The sequence below is a fragment of the Ambystoma mexicanum genome, chromosome 2p, assembly GCF_040938575.1.
Source record: "Ambystoma mexicanum isolate Mex_15411 chromosome 2p, UKY_AmexF1_1, whole genome shotgun sequence".
Taxonomy (NCBI): Eukaryota; Metazoa; Chordata; class Amphibia; order Caudata; family Ambystomatidae; genus Ambystoma; species Ambystoma mexicanum.
Window position 1 is genome coordinate 1501540689 of NC_090923.1, and position 16353 is coordinate 1501557041.

The window sequence follows — 16353 nt, forward strand, 5'->3', positions numbered from 1 at the left end:
ATATCACATTTCATGTTAGAGGAAGGATCTCAGGTTTGGTATTAGGGGCCTTGAGATATCACATCTCATGCTATAGGAAGGGTCTCAGGATTGAATGGGAAGGAGTTGGATATCACATCTCAAGCTATAGGAAGGGTCTCAGGTTTGGTATAAGCATTGAGATATCACATCTCATGCTATAGGAAGGGTCTCAGGATTGGAATGGGAAGAAGTTGGATATCACATCTCATGCTATAGGAAGGGTCTCAGGTTTGGTATAAGCATTGAGATATCACATCTCATGCTATAGGAAGGGTCTCAGGGTTGGAATGGGAAGGAGTTGTATATGACATCTCATGCCATAGGAAGGGTCTCAGGTTTGGTATAAGCATTGAGATATCACATCACATGCTATAGGAAGGGTCTCAGGATTGGAATGGGAAGGACTTGGATATCACATCTCATGCTATAGGCAGGGTCTCAGGTTTGGAAAGGGATGGAGATGGATATCACATTTCATGTTAGAGGTAGGATCTCAGGTTTGGTATTAGAGGCATTGAGATATCACATCTCATGCTATCAGAAGGGTCTCAGGATTGGAATGGGAAGGAGTTGGATATCACATTTCATGCTAAAGGGAGGGTCTCAGGTTTGGAAGGGTAAGGATTTGGAAATCACATCTCATATTATAGGAAGGATCTCAGGTTTGGTATTAGAAGCATTGAGATATCACATCTCATGCTATCGGAAGGATCTCAGGTTTGGTATAAGAGGCATTGAGATATCACATCTCATGCTATAGGAAGGGTCTCAGGATTGGAATGGGAAGGAGTTGGATATCACATCTCATGTTATAGGAAGGATCTCAGGTTTGGTATTAGAAGCATTGAGACATCACATCTCATGCTATAGGAAGGGTCTCAGGATTGGAATGGGAAGGAGTTGGATATCACATCTCATGCTATAGGAAGGGTCTCAGGTTTGGTATAAGCATTGAGATATCACATCTCATGCTATAGGAAGGGTCTCAGGATTGGAATGGGAAGGAGTTGGATATCACATCTCATGCTATAGGAAGGGTCTCAGGTTTGGTATAAGCATTGAGATATCACATTTTATGCTATAGGAAGGGTCTCAGGTTTGGTATAAGCATTGAGATATCACATCTCATGCTATAGGAAGGGTCTCAGGATTGGAATGGGAAGAAGTTGGATATCACATCTCATGCTATAGGAAGGGTCTCAGGTTTGGTATAAGCATTGAGATATCTCATCTCATGCTATAGGAAGGGTCTCAGGGTTGGAATGGGAAGGAGTTGTATATGACATCTCATGCCATAGGAAGGGTCTCAGGTTTGGTATAAGCATTGAGATATCACATCACATGCTATAAGAAGGGTCTCAGGATTGGAATGGGAAGGACTTGGATATCACATCTCATGCTATAGGCAGGGTCTCGGTTTGGAAAGGGAAGGAGATGGATATCACATTTCATGTTAGAGGTAGGATCTCAGGTTTGGTATTAGAGGCATTGAGATATCACATCTCATGCTATCAGAAGGGTCTCAGGATTGGAATGGGAAGGAGTTGGATATCACATCTCATGCTATAGGAAGGGTCTCAGGTTTGGTATAAGCATTGAGATATCACATCTCATGCTATAGGAAGGGTCTCAGGGTTGGAATGGGAAGGAGTTGTATATGACATCTCATGCCATAGGAAGGGTCTCAGGTTTGGTATAAGCATTGAGTTATCACATCTCATGCTATAGGAAGGGTTTCAGGTTTGGTAGAAGCATTGAGATATCACATCTCATGCTATAGGAAGAGTCCCAGGTTTGGGAAGGGAAGGATTTGGATTTCACATCTCATGTTATAGGATGGTTCTCATGTTTGGTTTTTGAAGCATTGAGATATCACAGCTCATGCTATCGGAAGGGTCTCAGGTTTGGAATGGGAAGGAGTTGGATATCACATCTCATGTTATAGGAAGGGTCTCAGGTTTGGAATGGGAAGGAGTTGGATATGACATCTCTTGTTATAGGGAGGGTCTCAGGATTTGAATGGTAAGGAGTTGGATATCACATCTCATGCTATAGGAAGGGTCTCAGGTTGGAATGGGAAGGAGTTGGATATCACATCTCATGTTATATACAGGAAGGGTCTCAGGATTGGAATGGGAAGGATTTGGATATCACATCTCTTGCTATAGGAAGGGTCTCAGGTTTTTTATTAGAAACATTGAGATATCAAATCTCATGTTATAGGACGGTTCCCAGGTTTGGTATTAGAAGCATTGAGATATCACATCTCATGGTATAGGAAGGGTCTCAGGTTTGGAAGGGGAAGGATTTGGATATCACATCTCATCCAATAGGAAGGGTCTCAGGTTTGGAATGGGAAGGAATTGGATATCACATCTCATGTTATAGGAAGGGTCTCAGGTTTTTTATTAGAAACATTGAGATATCACATCTCATGTTATAGGACGGTTCCCAGGTTTGGTATTAGAAGCATTGAGATATCACATCTCATGGTATAGGAAGGGTCTCAGGGTTGGAATGGGAAGGAGTTGGATATCACATCTCATCCAATAGGAAGGGTCTCAGGTTTGGAATGGGAAGGAATTGGATATCACATCTCATGTTATAGGAAGGATCTCAGGTTTGGTATTAGAAGCATTGAGATATCACATCTCATGCTATAGGAAGGGTCTCAGGATTGGAATGTGAAGGATTTGGATATCACATCTCATGCTAAAGGAAGGGTCTCGGGTTTGGTAGAAGCATTGAGAAATCACATCTCATGCTATAGGAAGGGTCTCAGGATTTGAATGGCAAGGAGTTGGATATCACATCTCATGCCATAGGAAGGGTCTCAGGTTTGGTATAAGCATTGAGATATCACATCTCTGCTATCGGAAGGTTCTCAGGATTGGATTGGGAAGGAGTTGGATATCCCTTCTCATGCTATAGGAAGTGTCTCAAGTTGGAATGGGAAGGAGTTGAATATCACATCTCATGTTATAGGAAGGGTCTCAGGATTGGAATGGGAAGGATTTGGATATCACATCTCTTGCTATAGGAAGGGTCTCAGGATTGGAATGGGAAGGATATGGATATCACATCTCATGCTATAGGAAGGGTCTCAGGTTTGGTATAAGCATGGAGATATCACTTCTCATGCTATAGGAAGGGTCTCAGGATTGGAATGGGAAGGTGTTGGATATCACATCTCATGCTATAGGAAGGGTCTCAGATTTGGTATAAGCATTGAGATATCACATCTCATGCTATAGGAAGGGTCTCAGGATTGGAATGGGAAGGAGTTGTATATGACATCTCAGGCCTTAGGAAGGGTCTCAGGTTTGGTATAAGCATTGAGATATCACATCTCTGCTATCGGAAGGGTCTCAGGATTGGAATGGGAAGGAGTTGGATATCCCATCTCATGTTATAGGAAGGGTCTCAGGTTTGGTATTAGAAGCATTGAGATATCACATCTCATGCTATAGGAAGGGTCTCAGGATTGGAATGGGAAGGACTTGGATGTCACATCTCATGCTATAGGGAGGGTCTCAAGTTTGATATTAGAAGCATTGAGATAACAAATCTCATGATATCGGAAGGGTCTCAGGATTGGAATGGGAAGGAGTTGGATATCACATCTCATGATAAAGGAAGGGTCTAAGGTTTGGAAGGGGAAGGATTTGGATATCACATCTCATGTTATAGGACGGGTCTCAGGTTTGGTATTAGAAGCATTGAGATATCAAGTCTCATGGTATAAGAAGGGTCTCAGAATTGGAATGGGAAGGAGTTGGATATCACATCTCAAGCTATAGGAAGCGTCTCAGGATTGGAATGGGAAGGAGTTTGATATCACATCTCATGCCATAGTATGGGTCTCAGGTTTTGTAGAAGCATTGGGATATCACATCTCATGCTATCGGAAGGGTATCAGTATTGGATTTGGAAGGAGTTGGATATCCCATCTCATGCTATAGGAAGGGTCTCAGGTTAGAATGGGAAGGAGTTGGATATCACATTTCATGTTATAGGAAGGGTCTCAGGATTGGAATGGGAAGGACTTGGATATCATATCTCATGCTATAGGAAGGCTCTCAGGTTTGGAAGGGGAAGGAGTTTGATATCACATTTCATGTTAGATTAAGGATCTCAGGTTTGGTATTAGGGGCCTTGAGATATCACATCTCATGCTATAGGAAGGGTCTCAGGATTGGAATGGGAAGGAGTTGGATATCACATCTCAAGCTATAGGAAGGGTCTCAGGTTTGGTATAAGCATTGAGATATCACATCTCATGCTATAGGAAGGGTCTCAGGATTGGAATGGGAAGAAGTTGGATATCACATCTCATGCTATAGGAAGGGTCTCAGGTTTGGTATAAGCATTGAGATATCACATCTCATGCTATAGGAAGGGTCTCAGGGTTGGAATGGGAAGGAGTTGTATATGACATCTCATGCCATAGGAAGGGTCTCAGGTTTGGTATAAGCATTGAGTTATCGCATCACATGCTATAGGAAGGGTCTCAGGATTGGAATGGGAAGGACTTGGATATCACATCTCATGCTATAGGCAGGGTCTCAGGATTGGAATGGGAAGGAGTTGGATATCACATCTCATGCTATGGGAAGGGTCTCAGGTTTGGTATAAGCATTGAAATATCACATCTCTGCTATCGGAAGGGACTCAGGATTGGAATGGGAGGAGCTGGATATCACACCTCATGCTAAAGGAAGGGTCTCAGGTTTGGAAGGGGAAGGATTTGGATATCACATCTCATGTTATAGGACGGGTCTCAGGTTTGGTATTAGAAGCATTGTGATATCACATCTCATGCTATAGGAAGGGTCTCAGGATTGGAATGGGAAGAAGTTGGATATCACATCTCATGCTATAGGAAGGGTCTCAGGTTTGGTATAAGCATTGAGATATCACATCTCATGCTATAGGAAGGGTCTCAGGGTTGGAATGGGAAGGAGTTGTATATGACATCTCATGCCATAGGAAGGGTCTCAGGTTTGGTATAAGCATTGAGTTATCACATCTCATGCTATAGGAAGGGTTTCAGGTTTGGTAGAAGCATTGAGATATCACATCTCATGCTATAGGAAGAGTCTCAGGTTTGGGAAGGGAAGGATTTGGATTTCACATCTCATGTTATAGGATGGTTCTCATGTTTGGTTTTTGAAGCATTGAGATATCACAGCTCATGCTATCGGAAGGGTCTCAGGTTTGGAATGGGAAGGAGTTGGATATCACATCTCATGTTATAGGAAGGGTCTCAGGTTTGGAATGGGAAGGAGTTGGATATGACATCTCTTGTTATAGGGAGGGTCTCAGGATTTGAATGGTAAGGAGTTGGATATCACATCTCATGCTATAGGAAGGGTCTCAGGTTGGAATGGGAAGGAGTTGGATATCACATCTCATGTTATATACAGGAAGGGTCTCAGGATTGGAATGGGAAGGATTTGGATATCACATCTCTTGCTATAGGAAGGGTCTCAGGTTTTTTATTAGAAACATTGAGATATCAAATCTCATGCTATAGGAAGGGTTTTAGGATTGGAATGAGAAGTATTTGGATATCACATCTCATGCTAAAGGAAGGGTCTCAGGTTTGGAAGGGGAAGGATTTGGATATCACATCTCATCCAATAGGAAGGGTCTCAGGTTTGGAATGGGAAGGAATTGGATATCACATCTCATGTTATAGGAAGGGTCTCAGGTTTTTTATTAGAAGCATTGAGATATCACATCTCATGCTATAGGAAGGGTCTCAGGATTGGAATGTGAAGGATTTGGATATCACATCTCATGCTAAAGGAAGGGTCTCAGGTTTGGTAGAAGCATTGAGAAATCACATCTCATGCTATAGGAAGGGTCTCAGGATTTGAATGGCAAGGAGTTGGATATCACATCTCATGCCATAGGAAGGGTCTCAGGTTTGGTATAAGCATTGAGATATCACATCTCTACTATCGGAAGGTTCTCAGGATTGGATTGGGAAGGAGTTGGATATCCCTTCTCATGCTATAGGAAGTGTCTCAAGTTGGAATGGGAAGGAGTTGAATATCACATCTCATGTTATAGGAAGGGTCTCAGGATTGGAATGGGAAGGATTTGGATATCACATCTCTTGCTATAGGAAGGGTCTCAGGATTGGAATGGGAAGGATATGGATATCACATCTCATGTCATAGGAAGGATCTCAGGTTTGGTATTAGAAGCATTGATATATCACATCTCATGCTATAGGAATGGTCTCAGGATTGGAATGGGTAGGAGGTGGATATTACATTCTTGCTATAGGAAGGGTCTCATGTTTGGAATGGGAAGGAGTTGGATATCACATATGCTATAGGAAGTGTCTCAGGTTTGGAACGGGAAGGAGTTGGATATCACATCTCATGTTATAGGAAGGGTCTCAGGTTTGGTATAAGCATTGAGATATCACATCTCTGCTATCAGGAGTGGCTCAGGATTTGAATGGTAAGGAGTTGGATATCACATCTCATGCTATAGGAAGGGTCTCAGGTTGGAATGGGAAGGAGTTGGATATCACATCTCATGTTATATACAGGAAGGGTCTCAGGATTGGAATGGGAAGGATTTGGATATCACATCTCTTGCTATAGGAAGGGTCTCAGGTTTTTTATTAGAAACATTGAGATATCAAATCTCATGCTATAGGAAGGGTTTTAGGATTGGAATGAGAAGTATTTGGATATCACATCTCATGCTAAAGGAAGGGTCTCAGGTTTGGAAGGGGAAGGATTTGGATATCACATCTCATCCAATAGGAAGGGTCTCAGGTTTGGAATGGGAAGGAATTGGATATCACATCTCATGTTATAGGAAGGGTCTCAGGTTTTTTATTAGAAGCATTGAGATATCACATCTCATGCTATAGGAAGGGTCTCAGGATTGGAATGTGAAGGATTTGGATATCACATCTCATGCTAAAGGAAGGGTCTCAGGTTTGGTAGAAGCATTGAGAAATCACATCTCATGCTATAGGAAGGGTCTCAGGATTTGAATGGCAAGGAGTTGGATATCACATCTCATGCCATAGGAAGGGTCTCAGGTTTGGTATAAGCATTGAGATATCACATCTCTACTATCGGAAGGTTCTCAGGATTGGATTGGGAAGGAGTTGGATATCCCTTCTCATGCTATAAGAAGTGTCTCAAGTTGGAATGGGAAGGAGTTGAATATCACATCTCATGTTATAGGAAGGGTCTCAGGATTGGAATGGGAAGGATTTGGATATCACATCTCTTGCTATAGGAAGGGTCTCAGGATTGGAATGGGAAGGATATGGATATCACATCTCATGTCATAGGAAGGATCTCAGGTTTGGTATTAGAAGCATTGATATATCACATCTCATGCTATAGGAATGGTCTCAGGATTGGAATGGGTAGGAGGTGGATATTACATTCTTGCTATAGGAAGGGTCTCATGTTTGGAATGGGAAGGAGTTGGATATCACATATGCTATAGGAAGTGTCTCAGGTTTGGAACGGGAAGGAGTTGGATATCACATCTCATGTTATAGGAAGGGTCTCAGGTTTGGTATAAGCATTGAGATATCACATCTCTGCTATCAGGAGTGGCTCAGGATTGGAATGGGAAGGAGTTGGATATCCCATCTCATGTTAAAGGACGGGTCTCTGGTTTGGTATTAGAATCATTGAGATATCACATCGCATGCTGTAGGAAGGGTCTAAGGATTGGAATGGGATGGACTTGGATATCACATCTCATGCTATAGGTAGGCTCTCAGGTTTGGTATAAGCATTGAGATATCACATCTCATGCTATAGGAAGGGTCTCAGGATTGGAATGGGAAGGATTTGGATATCACATCTCATGCTATAGGAAGGGTCTCAGGTTTGGTATAAGCATGGAGATATCACTTCTCATGCTATAGGAAGGGTCTCAGGATTGGAATGGGAAGGTGTTGGATATCACATCTCATGCTATAGGAAGGGTCTCAGATTTGGTATAAGCATTGAGATATCACATCTCATGCTATAGGAAGGGTCTCAGGATTGGAATGGGAAGGAGTTGTATATGACATCTCAGGCCTTAGGAAGGGTCTCAGGTTTGGTATAAGCATTGAGATATCACATCTCTGCTATCGGAAGGGTCTCAGGATTGGAATGGGAAGGAGTTGGATATCCCATCTCATGTTATAGGAAGGGTCTCAGGTTTGGTATTAGAAGCATTGAGATATCACATCTCATGCTATAGGAAGGGTCTCAGGATTGGAATGGGAAGGACTTGGATGTCACATCTCATGCTATAGGGAGGGTCTCAAGTTTGATATTAGAAGCATTGAGATAACAAATCTCATGATATCGGAAGGGTCTCAGGATTGGAATGGGAAGGAGTTGGATATCACATCTCATGATAAAGGAAGGGTCTAAGGTTTGGAAGGGGAAGGATTTGGATATCACATCTCATGTTATAGGACGGGTCTCAGGTTTGGTATTAGAAGCATTGAGATATCAAGTCTCATGGTATAAGAAGGGTCTCAGAATTGGAATGGGAAGGAGTTGGATATCACATCTCAAGTTATAGGAAGCGTCTCAGGATTGGAATGGGAAGGAGTTTGATATCACATCTCATGCCATAGTATGGGTCTCAGGTTTGGTAGAAGCATTGGGATATCACATCTCATGCTATCGGAAGGGTATCAGTATTGGATTTGGAAGGAGTTGGATATCCCATCTCATGCTATAGGAAGGGTCTCAGGTTAGAATGGGAAGGAGTTGGATATCACATTTCATGTTATAGGAAGGGTCTCAGGATTGGAATGGGAAGGACTTGGATATCATATCTCATGCTATAGGAAGGCTCTCAGGTTTGGAAGGGGAAGGAGTTGGATATCACATTTCATGTTAGAGGAAGGATCTCAGGTTTGGTATTAGGGGCCTTGAGATATCACATCTCATGCTATAGGAAGGGTCTCAGGATTGAATGGGAAGGAGTTGGATATCACATCTCAAGCTATAGGAAGGGTCTCAGGTTTGGTATAAGCATTGAGATATCACATCTCATGCTATAGGAAGGGTCTCAGGATTGGAATGGGAAGAAGTTGGATATCACATCTCATGCTATAGGAAGGGTCTCAGGTTTGGTATAAGCATTGAGATATCACATCTCATGCTATAGGAAGGGTCTCAGGGTTGGAATGGGAAGGAGTTGTATATGACATCTCATGCCATAGGAAGGGTCTCAGGTTTGGTATAAGCATTGAGATATCACATCACATGCTATAGGAAGGGTCTCAGGATTGGAATGGGAAGGACTTGGATATCACATCTCATGCTATAGGCAGGGTCTCAGGTTTGGAAAGGGAAGGAGATGGATATCACATTTCATGTTAGAGGTAGGATCTCAGGTTTGGAATTAGAGGCATTGAGATATCACATCTCATGCTATCAGAAGGGTCTCAGGATTGGAATGGGAAGGAGTTGGATATCACATCTCATGCTAAAGGGAGGGTCTCAGGTTTGGAAGGGGGAGGATTTGGAAATCACATCTCATGTTATAGGAAGGATCTCAGGTTTGGTATTAGAAGCATTGAGATATCACATCTCATGCTATCGGAAGTATCTCAGGTTTGGTATTAGAGGCATTGAGATATCACATCTCATGCTATCATAAGGGTCTCAGGATTGGAATGGGAAGGAGTTGGATATCACATCTCATGTTATAGGAAGGATCTCAGGTTTGGTATTAGAAGCATTGAGACATCACATCTCATGCTATAGGAAGGGTCTCAGGATTGGAATGGGAAGGAGTTGGATATCACATCTCATGCTATAGGAAGGGTCTCAGATTTGGTATAAGCATTGAGATATCACATCTCATGCTATAGGAAGGGTCTCAGGATTGGAATGGGAAGGAGTTGTATATGACATCTCAGGCCATAGGAAGGGTCTCAGGTTTGGTATAAGCATTGAGATATCACATCTCTGCTATCGGAAGGGTCTCAGGATTGGAATGGGAATGAGTTGGATATCCCATCTCATGTTATAGGAAGGGTCTCAGGATTGGAATTGGAAGGACTTGGCTATCATATCTCATGCTATAGGAAGGCTCTCAGGTTTGGAAGGGGAAGGAGTTGGATATCACATTTCATGTTAGAGGAACGATCTCAGGTTTGGTATTAGAGGCCTTGAGATATCACATCTCATGCTATAGGAAGGGTCTCAGGATTGGAATGGGAAGGAGTTGGATATCACATCTCAAGCTATAGGAACGGTCTCAGGTTTGGTATAAGCATTGTGATATCACATCTCATGCTATAGGAAGGGTCTCAGGATTGGAATGGGAAGGAGTTGGATATCACATCTCATGTTATAGGGAAGATCTCAGGTTTGATATTAGAAGCATTGCGACATAACATCTCATGTTATAGGAAGGGTCTCAGGATTGGAATGGGAAGAAGTTGGATATCACATCTCATGCTATAGGAAGGGTCTCAGGTTTGGTATAAGCATTGAGATATCACATCTCATGCTATAGGAAGGGTCTCAGGTTTGGAATGGGAAGGAGTTGTATATGACATCTCATGCCATAGGAAGGGTCTCAGGTTTGGTATAAGCATTGAGATATCACATCACATGCTATAGGAAGGGTCTCAGGATTGGAATGGAAAGGACTTGGATATCACATCTCATGCTATAGGCAGGGTCTCAGGTTTGGAAAGGGAAGGAGATGGATATCACATTTCATGTTAGAGGTAGGATCTCAGGTTTGGTATTAGAGGCATTGAAACATCACATCTCATGCTATCAGAAGGGTCTCAGGATTGGAATGGGAAGGAGTTGGATATCACATCTCATGTTATAGGAAAGATCTCAGGTTTGGTATTAGAAGCATTGAGACATCACATCTCATGTTATAGGAAGGGTCTCAGGATTGGAATGGGAAGAAGTTGGATATCACATCTCATGCTATAGGAAGGTTTCTCAGGTTTGGAAGGGGAAGGAGTTGGATATCCAATCTCATGTTATAGGACTGGTCTCAGGTTTGGTATTAGAAGCATTGAGATATCACATCGCATGCTGTAGGAAGGTTCTCAGGTTTGGAATGGGAAGGAGTTGGATATCACATATGCTATAGGAAGGGTCTCAGGTTTGAAACGGGAAGGAGTTGGATATCACATCTCATGTTATAGGAAGGGTCTCAGGTTTGTTATAAGCATTGAGATATCACATCTCTGCTATCGGAAGTGTCTCAGGATTGGAATGGGAAGGTGTTGGATATCCCATCTCATGTTATAGGACGGGTCTCAGGTTTGTTATTAGAATCATTGAGATATCATATTGCATGCTGTAGGAAGGGTCTAAGGATTGGAATGGGAAGGACTTGGATATCACATCTCATGTTAGAGGAAGGATCTCAGGTTTGGTATTAGAGGCATTGAGATATCACATATCATGCTATAGGAAGGGTCTCAGGATTGGAATGGGAAGGAGTTGGATATCACATCTCAAGCGTTAGGAAGGGTCTCAGGTTTGGTATAAGCATTGCGATAGCACATCTCATGCTATAGGAAGGGTCTCAGGATTGGAATGGGAAGGAGTTGGATATTACATCTCATGTTATAGGAAAGATCTCAGGTTTGGTATTAGAAGCATTGAGACATCACATCTCATGTTATAAGAAGGGTCTCAGGATTGGAATGGGAAGAAGTTGGATATCACATCTCATGCTATAGGAAGGGTCTCAGGTTTGGAAGGGGAAGGAGTTGGATATCCAATCTCATGTTATAGGACTGGTCTCAGGTTTGGTATTAGAAGCATTGAGATATCACATCGCATGCTGTAGGAAGGTTCTCAGGTTTGGTATTAGAAGCATTGAGACATCACATCTCATGCTATAGGAAGGGTCTCAGGATTTGAATGGGAAGGAGTTGGATATCACATCTCATGTTATAGGAAGGATCTCAGGTTTGGTATTAGAAGCATTGAGACATCACATCTCATGCTATAGGAAGGGTCTCAGGATTGGAATGGGAAGGAGTTGGATATCACATCTCATGCTATAGGAAGGGTCTCAGATTTGGTATAAGCATTGAGATATCACATTTCATGATATAGGAAGGGTCTCAGGATTGGATTGGGAAGAAGTTGTATATGACATCTCAGGCCATAGGAAGGGTCTCAGGATTGGTATAAGCATTGAGATATCACATCTCTGCTATCGGAAGGGTCTCAGGATTGGAATGGAAAGGACTTGGATATCACATCTCATGCTATAGGCAGGGTCTCAGGTTTGGAAAGGGAAGGAGATGGATATCACATTTCATGTTAGAGGTAGGATCTCAGGTTTGGTATTAGATGCATTGAAATATCACATCTCATGCTATCAGAAGGGTCTCAGGATTGGAATGGGAAGGAGTTGGATATCACATCTCATGTTATAGGAAAGATCTCAGGTTTGGTATTAGAAGCATTGAGACATCACATCTCATGTTATAGGAAGGGTCTCAGGATTGGAATGGGAAGAAGTTGGATATCACATCTCATGCTATAGGAAGGTTTCTCAGGTTTGGAAGGGGAAGGAGTTGGATATCCAATCTCATGTTATAGGACTGGTCTCAGGTTTGGTATTAGAAGCATTGAGATATCACATCGCATGCTGTAGGAAGGTTCTCAGGTTTGGAATGGGAAGGAGTTGGATATCACATATGCTATAGGAAGGGTCTCAGGTTTGAAACGGGAAGGAGTTGGATATCACATCTCATGTTATAGGAAGGGTCTCAGGTTTGTTATAAGCATTGAGATATCACATCTCTGCTATCGGAAGTGTCTCAGGATTGGAATGGGAAGGTGTTGGATATCCCATCTCATGTTATAGGACGGGTCTCAGGTTTGTTATTAGAATCATTGAGATATCATATTGCATGCTGTAGGAAGGGTCTAAGGATTGGAATGGGAAGGACTTGGATATCACATCTCATGTTAGAGGAAGGATCTCAGGTTTGGTGTTAGAGGCATTGAGATATCACATATCATGCTATAGGAAGGGTCTCAGGATTGGAATGGGAAGGAGTTGGATATCACATCTCAAGCGTTAGGAAGGGTCTCAGGTTTGGTATAAGCATTGCGATAGCACATCTCATGCTATAGGAAGGGTCTCAGGATTGGAATGGGAAGGAGTTGGATATTACATCTCATGTTATAGGAAAGATCTCAGGTTTGGTATTAGAAGCATTGAGACATCACATCTCATGTTATAGGAAGGGTCTCAGGATTGGAATGGGAAGAAGTTGGATATCACATCTCATGCTATAGGAAGGGTCTCAGGTTTGGAAGGGGAAGGAGTTGGATATCCAATCTCATGTTATAGGACTGGTCTCAGGTTTGGTATTAGAAGCATTGAGATATCACATCGCATGCTGTAGGAAGGTTCTCAGGTTTGGTATTAGAAGCATTGAGACATCACATCTCATGCTATAGGAAGGGTCTCAGGATTGGAATGGGAAGGAGTTGGATATCACATCTCATGTTATAGGAAGGATCTCAGGTTTGGTATTAGAAGCATTGAGACATCACATCTCATGCTATAGGAAGGGTCTCAGGATTGGAATGGGAAGGAGTTGGATATCACATCTCATGCTATAGGAAGGGTCTCAGATTTGGTATAAGCATTGAGATATCACATTTCATGATATAGGAAGGGTCTCAGAATTGGATTGGGAAGGAGTTGTATATGACATCTCAGGCCATAGGAAGGGTCTCAGGATTGGTATAAGCATTGAGATATCACATCTCTGCTATCGGAAGGGTCTCAGGATTGGAATGGGAAGGAGTTGGATATCCCATCTCATGATAAAGGAAGGGTCTAAGGTTTGGAAGGGGAAAGATTTGGATATCACATCTCATGTTATAGGACGGGTCTCAATTTTGATATTAGAAGCATTGAGATAACAAATCTCATGATATCGGAAGGGTCTCAGGATTGGAATGGGAAGGAGTTGGATATCACATCTCATAATAAAGGAAGGGTCTAAGGTTTGGAAGGGGAAAGATTTGGATATCACATCTCATGTTATAGGACGGGTCTCAGGTTTGGTATTAGAAGCATTGAGATATCAAGTCTCATGGTATAGGAAGGGTCTCAGAATTGGAATGGGAAGGATTTGGATATCACATCTCAAGCTATAGGAAGAGTCTCAGGATTGGAATGGGAAGGAGTTTGATATCACATCTCATGCCATAGTATGGTTCTCAGATTTGGTAGAAGCATTGGGATATCACATCTCATGCTATTGGAAGGGTATCAGTATTGGATTTGGAAGGAGTTGGATATCCCATCTCATGCTATAGGAAGGGTCTCAGGTTGGAATGGGAAGGAGTTGGATATCACATTTCATGTTATAGGAAGGGTCTCAGGATTGGAATGGGAAGGAGTTGGATATCACATCTCAAGCTTTAGGAAGGGTCTCAGGTTTGGTATAAGCATTGAGATAGCACATCTCATGCTATAGGAAGGGTCTCAGGATTGGAATGGGAAGCAGTTGGATATCACATCTCATGTTATAGGAAAGATCTCAGGTTTGGTATTAGAAGCATTGAGACATCACATCTCATGTTATAGGAAGGGTTTCAGGATTGGAATGGGAAGAAGTTGGATATCACATCTCATGCTATAGGAAGGGTCTCAGGTTTGGAAGGGGAAGGAGTTGGATATCCAATCTCATGTTATAGGACTGGTCTCAGGTTTGGTATTAGAAGCATTGAGATATCACATCGCATGCTGTAGGAAGGTTCTCAGGTTTGGAATGGGGAGGAATTGGATATCACATCTCATGTCATAGGAAGGATCTCAGGTTTGGTATTAGAAGCATTGAGATATCACATCTCATGCTATAGGAATGGTCTCAGGATTGGAATGGGAAGGAGTTGGATATTACATTCTTGCTATAGGAAGGGTCTCTTGTTTGGAATGGGAAGGAGTTGGATATCACATATGCTATAGGAAGGGTCTCAGGTTTGAAACGGGAAGGAGTTGGATATCACATCTTATGTTATAGGAAGGGTCTCAGGTTTGGTATAAGCATTGAGATATCACATCTCTGCTATCGGAAGTGTCTCAGGATTGGAATGGGAAGGTGTTGGATATCCCATCTCATGTTATAGGACGGGTCTCAGGTTTGTTATTAGAATCATTGAGATATCATATTGCATGCTGTAGGAAGGGTCTAAAGATTGGAATGGGAAGGACTTGGATATCACATCTCATGCTATAGGTAGGCTCTCAGGTTTGGAAAGGGAAGGAGTTCGATATCACATTTCATGTTAGAGGAAGGATCTCAGGTTTGGTATTAGAGGCATTGAGATATCACATCTCATGCTATAGGAAGGGTCTCAGGATTGGAATGGGAAGGAGTTGGATATCACATCTCATGCTATAGGAAGGGTCTCAGGTTTGGTATAAGCATTGAGATATCACATCTCATGCTATAGGAAGGGTCTCGGGATTGGAATGGGAAGGAGTTGGATATCACATCTCATGTTATAGGAAGGGTCTCAGGTTTGGTATAAGCATTGAGATATCACATCTCATGTTATAGGAAGGGTCTCAGGTTTGTTATAAGCATTGAGATATCACATCTCTGCTATCGGAAGTGTCTCAGGATTGGAATGGGAAGGTGTTGGATATCCCATCTCATGTTATAGGACGGGTCTCAGGTTTGTTATTAGAATCATTGAGATATCATATTGCATGCTGTAGGAAGGGTCTAAGGATTGGAATGGGAAGGACTTGGATATCACATCTCATGTTAGAGGAAGGATCTCAGGTTTGGTATTAGAGGCATTGAGATATCACATATCATGCTATAGGAAGGGTCTCAGGATTGGAATGGGAAGGAGTTGGATATCACATCTCAAGCTTTAGGAAGGGTCTCAGGTTTGGTAAAAGCATTGCGATAGCACATCTCATGCTATAGGAAGGGTCTCAGGATTGGAATGGGAAGGAGTTGGATATTACATCTCATGTTATAGGAAAGATCTCAGGTTTGGTATTAGAAGCATTGAGACATCACATCTCATGTTATAGGAAGGGTCTCAGGATTGGAATGGGAAGAAGTTGGATATCACATCTCATGCTATAGGAAGGGTCTCAGGTTTGGAAGGGGAAGGAGTTGGATATCCAATCTCATGTTATAGGACTGGTCTCAGGTTTGGTATTAGAAGCATTGAGATATCACATCGCATGCTGTAGGAAGGTTCTCAGGTTTGGTATTAGAAGCATTGAGACATCACATCTCATGCTATAGGAAGGGTCTCAGGATTGGAATGGGAAGGAGTTGGATAT